The sequence below is a fragment of the Leptodactylus fuscus genome, chromosome 3 (assembly GCF_031893055.1).
Source record: "Leptodactylus fuscus isolate aLepFus1 chromosome 3, aLepFus1.hap2, whole genome shotgun sequence".
Lineage (NCBI taxonomy): Eukaryota > Metazoa > Chordata > Amphibia > Anura > Leptodactylidae > Leptodactylus > Leptodactylus fuscus.
This window is the reverse complement of record NC_134267.1, coordinates 153,845,881-153,852,957: the sequence shown is the minus strand read 5'-3', so window position 1 is coordinate 153,852,957 and position 7,077 is coordinate 153,845,881.

Below are 7,077 nucleotides of genomic sequence, written 5' to 3'. Positions count from 1 at the left end.
TACAAATACCCTCATTTCTTGCTACTGCCATATAGTGCCAGTTTCTGACTGGGAATTCAAAGAATATATTGGGGTTACGTGCACCCACAATTTTTACTACTGGTATACAGTGCCATTGTCTGACTGGGAATTCAAAGAATATATTGGGGTTATAAATACCCTCATTTCTTGCTACTGCCATATAGTGCCAGTTTCTGACTGGGAATTCAAAGAATATATTGGGGTTACGTGCACCCACAATTTTTACTACTGGTATACAGTGCCATTGTCTGACTGGGAATTCAAAGAATATATTGGGGTTATAAATACCCTCATTTCTTGCTACTGCCATATAGTGCCAGTTTCTGACTGGTAATTCAAAGAATATATTGGGGTTACGTGCACCCACAATTTTTACTACTGGTATACAGTGCCATTGTCTGACTGGGAATTCAAAGAATATATTGGGAATACAAATACCCTCATTTCTTGCTACTGCCATATAGTGCCAGTGTCTGACTGGGAATTCAAAGAATATATTGGGGTTACGTGCACCCACAATTTTTACTACTGGTATACAGTGCCATTGTCTGACTGGGAATTCAAAGAGTATATTGGGAATACAAATACCCTCATTTCTTGCTACTGCCATATAGTGCCAGTTTCTGACTGGGAATTCAAAGAATATATTGGGGTTACGTGCACCCACAATTTTTACTACTGGTATACAGTGCCATTGTCTGACTGGGAATTCAAAGAATATATTGGGGTTATAAATACCCTCATTTCTTGCTACTGCCATATAGTGCCAGTTTCTGACTGGTAATTCAAAGAATATATTGGGGTTACGTGCACCCACAATTTTTACTACTGGTATACAGTGCCATTGTCTGACTGGGAATTCAAAGAGTATATTGGGAATACAAATACCCTCATTTCTTGCTACTGCCATATAGTGCCAGTGTCTGACTGGGAATTCAAAGAATATATTGGGGTTACGTGCACCCACAATTTTTACTACTGGTATACAGTGCCATTGTCTGACTGGGAATTCAAAGAGTATATTGGGAATACAAATACCCTCATTTCTTGCTACTGCCATATAGTGCCAGTGTCTGACTGGGAATTCAAAGAATATATTGGGGTTACGTGCACCCACAATTTTTACTACTGGTATACAGTGCCATTGTCTGACTGGGAATTCAAAGAGTATATTGGGAATACAAATACCCTCATTTCTTGCTACTGCCATATAGTGCCAGTTTCTGACTGGGAATTCAAAGAATATATTGGGGTTACGTGCACCCACAATTTTTACTACTGGTATACAGTGCCATTGTCTGACTGGGAATTCAAAGAGTATATTGGGAATACAAATACCCTCATTTCTTGCTACTGCCATATAGTGCCAGTGTCTGACTGGGAATTCAAAGAATATATTGGGGTTACGTGCACCCACAATTTTTACTACTGGTATACAGTGCCATTGTCTGACTGGGAATTCAAAGAGTATATTGGGAATACAAATACCCTCATTTCTTGCTACTGCCATATAGTGCCAGTTTCTGACTGGGAATTCAAAGAATATATTGGGGTTACGTGCACCCACAATTTTTACTACTGGTATACAGTGCCATTGTCTGACTGGGAATTCAAAGAATATATTGGGGTTATAAATACCCTCATTTCTTGCTACTGCCATATAGTGCCAGTTTCTGACTGGGAATTCAAAGAATATATTGGGGTTACGTGCACCCACAATTTTTACTACTGGTATACAGTGCCATTGTCTGACTGGGAATTCAAAGAATATATTGGGGTTATAAATACCCTCATTTCTTGCTACTGCCATATAGTGCCAGTTTCTGACTGGTAATTCAAAGAATATATTGGGGTTACGTGCACCCACAATTTTTACTACTGGTATACAGTGCCATTGTCTGACTGGGAATTCAAAGAATATATTGGGAATACAAATACCCTCATTTCTTGCTACTGCCATATAGTGCCAGTGTCTGACTGGGAATTCAAAGAATATATTGGGGTTACGTGCACCCACAATTTTTACTACTGGTATACAGTGCCATTGTCTGACTGGGAATTCAAAGAGTATATTGGGAATACAAATACCCTCATTTCTTGCTACTGCCATATAGTGCCAGTTTCTGACTGGGAATTCAAAGAATATATTGGGGTTACGTGCACCCACAATTTTTACTACTGGTATACAGTGCCAATTTCTAACTAGGAATTCAAAATGCGCAAGGCTCCCGGAAAGGGACGTGGACGAGGCCGTGGGCGAGGTCGGGGGAATGGTTCTGGGGAGCAAGGTAGCAGTGAAGCCACAGGGCGTCCCGTGCCTACTCCTGTGGGGCAGCAAGCATTGCGCCACTCCACAGTGCCAGGGTTGCTTGCCACATTAACTAAACTGCAGGGTACAAACCTTAGTAGGCCCGAGAACCAGGAACAGGTCTTGCAATGGCTGTCAGAGAATGCTTACAGCACATTGTCCAGCAGCCAGTCAGACTCTGCCTCCTCTCCTCCTATTACCCAACAGTCTTGTCTTCCTTCCTCCCAAAATTCCGAAGCTTTACAGAACAATAACCCAAACTGTCCCTGCTCCCCAGAGCTGTTCTCCGCTCCTTTCATTGTCCCTCAACCTGCCTCTCCACGTCACGATTCCACGAACCTAACAGAGGAGCATCTGTATCCAGATGCTCAAACACTAGAGTCTCCTCCATCTCCGTTCGATTTGGTGGTGGATGACCAGCAACCCACCCTCATCGACGATGATGTGACGCAGTTGCCGTCAGGGCATCCAGTTGACCGGCGCATTGTGCGGGAGGAGGAGATGAGACAGGAGTTGGAAGAGGAAGTGGTGGATGATGAGGACACTGACCCGACCTGGACAGGGGGGATGTCAAGCGGGGAAAGTAGTGTGGATGTTGAGGCAGGTGCAGCACCAAAAAGGGTAGCTAGAGGCAGAGGCAGAGGTCAGCAGCTTAGGCGAAGCCAGGCCACACCCGGAATCTCCCAAGATGTTCCAGTTCGTACCCAGCCCCGAAAAACTCCCACCTCGAGGGCACGTTTCTCGAAGGTGTGGAGTTTTTTCAAGGAATGCGCCGAGGACAGATATAGTGTTGTCTGCACAATTTGCCTCTCGAAATTGATTAGGGGCTCTGAGAAGAGCAACCTGTCCACCACTTCAATGCGCCGTCATTTGGAATCCAAGCACTGGAATCAGTGGCAGGCAGCAACGGCAGGACAAAGGCCGACTGCCGTTCACGCCACTGCCACTGCCTCTGCCTCTGCCACTGCCACTGCTGACTGTGCTGGCGATGCACTCCAGAGGACGAGCCAGGACACCACTTCATCTGCCTCCGCCACTTTGTTGACTTCTACCTCATCCTCCCCTGGTCCTGTCTTATCTCCTTCTCCTGCACCATCAAAGGCACCATCAGGCGTTTCTTTACAACAACCCACCATCTCTCAGACATTGGAGCGGCGGCAGAAATACACTGCTAACCACCCACACGCGCAAGCCTTGAACGCCAACATCGCTAAACTGCTGGCCCAGGAGATGTTGGCGTTCCGGCTTGTTGAAACTCCCGCCTTCCTGGACCTGATGGCAACTGCGGCACCTCGCTATGCCGTCCCTAGCCGTCACTACTTCTCCCGGTGTGCCGTCCCCGCCTTGCACCAGCACGTGTCACTCAACATCAGGCGGGCCCTTAGTTCCGCGCTTTGCACAAAGGTCCACTTGACCACCGACGCGTGGACAAGTGCATGCGGACAGGGACGCTACATTTCACTGACGGCACACTGGGTGAATGTAGTTGAGGCTGGGACTGCTTCCCAAACTGGCCCGGTGTACCTCGTCTCCCCGCCTAACATTCCTGGCAGGGACACGAGAAGAACACCCCCCTCCTCCTCCTCCTCCTCTACCGCCTCCTCCTCCGCCACCGCCTCCTCCTCCGCCACCGCCTCCTCCTCCGCTGTTAGATTGACCCCAGCTACGAGTTGGAAACGTTGCAGCACTGGCGTTGGTAGACGTCAGCAGGCTGTGCTGAAGCTGATCAGCTTGGGGGACAGACAGCACACTGCCTCCGAGGTGAGGGATGCCCTCCTCGATGAGACGGCAATATGGTTTGAGCCGCTGCACCTGGGCCCAGGCATGGTCGTTTGTGATAACGGCCGGAACCTGGTAGCAGCTCTGGAGCTTGCCGGACTCCAACATGTTCCATGCCTGGCCCACGTCTTCAACCTAGTGGTGCAACGTTTCCTAAAGAGCTACCCCAATGTTCCAGAGCTACTGGTGAAAGTGCGGCGCATGTGCGCCCACTTTCGCAAGTCGACAGTAGCCGCTGCTAGCTTAAAATCTCTCCAGCAACGCCTGCATGTGCCACAACACCGGCTTTTGTGCGACGTCCCCACACGCTGGAACTCAACGTTTCAGATGTTGAATAGAGTGGTTGAGCAGCAGAGACCTTTGATGGAATACCAGCTACAAAACCCTAGGGTGCCACAAAGTCAGCTGCCTCAGTTTCACATCCATGAGTGGCCATGGATGAGAGACCTTTGTGACATCCTACGGGTCTTTGAGGAGTCCACAAGGAGGGTGAGCTCTGAGGATGCGATGGTGAGCCTTACAATCCCGCTCTTGTGTGTTCTGAGAGAATCCCTGATTGACATCAGGGATAACTCAGATCACACAGAGGAGTTAGGGATAGCATCCGATCCGTCACAGCTGGAGAGTAGGTCCACACATCTGTCCGCTTCACTGCGTTTAATGGAGGAGGAGGAGGAGGAGGAGGAGGAAGAAGAGTTGTCCGATGATGTGATGGTGATACAGGAGGCTTCCGGGCAACTTCGAATCGTCCCATTGTTGCAGCGCGGATGGGTAGACATGGAGGATGAGGAGGAAATGGAGATTGAACTTTCCGGTGGGGCCAGAGGAGTCATGCCAACTAACACTGTGGCAGACATGGCTGAGTTCATGTTGGGGTGCTTTACAACCGACAAGCGTATTGTCAAAATCATGGAGGACAACCAGTACTGGATCTTTGCTATCCTTGACCCCCGGTATAAAAACAACATCTCGTCTTTTATTCCGGTAGAGGGGAGGGCCAATCGCATCAATGCTTGCCACAGGCAATTGGTGCAGAATATGATGGAGATGTTTCCAGCATGTGACGTTGGCGGCAGGGAGGGCAGTTCCTCCAGTAGGCAACCAAGTTCTCACCGGTCCACACAAACGAGGGGCACACTGTCTAAGGTCTGGGACACCTTGATGGCACCCCCTCGCCAAAGTGCCGCCACGGAGGGTCCTAGTGTCACCAGGCGTGAGAAGTATAGGCGCATGTTGCGGGAATACCTTTCCGACCACAGCCCTGTCCTCTCCGACCCCTCTGCGCCCTACACGTATTGGGTGTCGAAGTTGGACCTGTGGCTTGAACTTGCCCTATATGCCTTGGAGGTGCTGTCCTGTCCTGCCGCCAGCGTCCTATCTGAGAGGGTGTTCAGTGCAGCCGGTGGCATCATCACTGACAAGCGCACCCGTCTGTCAGCTGAGAGTGCCGACCGGCTCACTTTGATAAAAATGAACCACCACTGGGTAGAGCCGTCATTTTTGTGCCCACCTGTGTAAAGCACCCCAACATGAAACTCCATGTCTGTACTCAACCTCTCCAATTCCTCCGCATCCTCATACTCATCCACCATAAGCGTTGCACAATTCTGCTAATACTAGGCTCCCTCCACCCTGATTTCCCCCAACTCTGCTGGTTAGAGGCTCCCTCCACCATGAATTTGCCCAAACTGGGCTGTTTAGAGGCTCCCTCCACCATGAATTGGTCCAAACTGGGGTGGTTAGAGGCTCCCTCCACCATGAATTGGTCCAAACTGGGGTGGTTAGAGGCTCCCTCCACCATTAATTGGTCCAAACTGGGCTGGTTAGAGGCTCCCTCCACAATTAATTGGTCCAAACTGGGCTAATTAGAGGCTCCCTCCACCATGAATTGGTCCAAACTGGGTTTTTTAGAGGCTCCCTCCACCATTAATTGGTCCAAACTGGGCTGGTTAGAGGCTCCCTCCACAATTAATTGGTCCAAACTGGGCTAATTAGAGGCTCCCTCCACCATGAATTGGTCCAAACTGGGTTTTTTAGAGGCTCCCTCCACCATTAATTGGTCCAAACTGGGCTGGTTAGAGGCTCCCTCCACAATTAATTGGTCCAAACTGGGCTAATTAGAGGCTCCCTCCACCATGAATTGGTCCAAACTGGGCTGGTTAGAGGCTCCCTCCACAATTAATTGGTCCAAACTGGGCTAATTAGAGGCTCCCTCCACCATTAATTGGTCCAAACTGGGCTGGTTAGAGGCTCCCTCCACCATTAATTGGTCCAAACTGGGCTGGTTAGAGGCTCCCTCCACCATGAATTTGCCCAAACTGGGGTGGTTAGAGGCTCCCTCCACCATTAATTGGTCCAAACTGGGCTGGTTAGAGGCTCCCTCCACAATTAATTGGTCCAAACTGGGCTAATTAGAGGCTCCCTCCACCATGAATTGGTCCAAACTGGGTTTTTTAGAGGCTCCCTCCACCATGAATTTGCCCAAACTGGGCTGTTTAGAGGCTCCCTCCACCATGAATTGGTCCAAACTGGGCTGGTTAGAGGCTCCCTCCACCATGAATTTCCCAAAACTTGGCTGTTTAGAGGCTCCCTCCACCATTAATTGGTCCAAACTGGGCTGGTTAGAGGCTCCCTCCACCATTAATTGGTCCAAACTGGGCTGGTTAGAGGCTCCCTCCACCATTAATTGGTCCAAACTGGGCTGGTTAGAGGCTCCCTCCACCATTAATTGGTCCAAACTGGGCTGTTTAGAGGCTCCCTCCACCATTAATTGGTCCAAACTGGGCTGGTTAGAGGCTCCCTCCACCATGAATTTGCCCAAACTGGGCTGTTTAGAGGCTCCCTCCACCATGAATTGGTCCAAACTGGGCTGGTTAGAGGCTCCCTCCACCATGAATTTCCCAAAACTTGGCTGTTTAGAGGCTCCCTCCACCATTAATTGGTCCAAACTGGGCTGGTTAGAGGCTCCC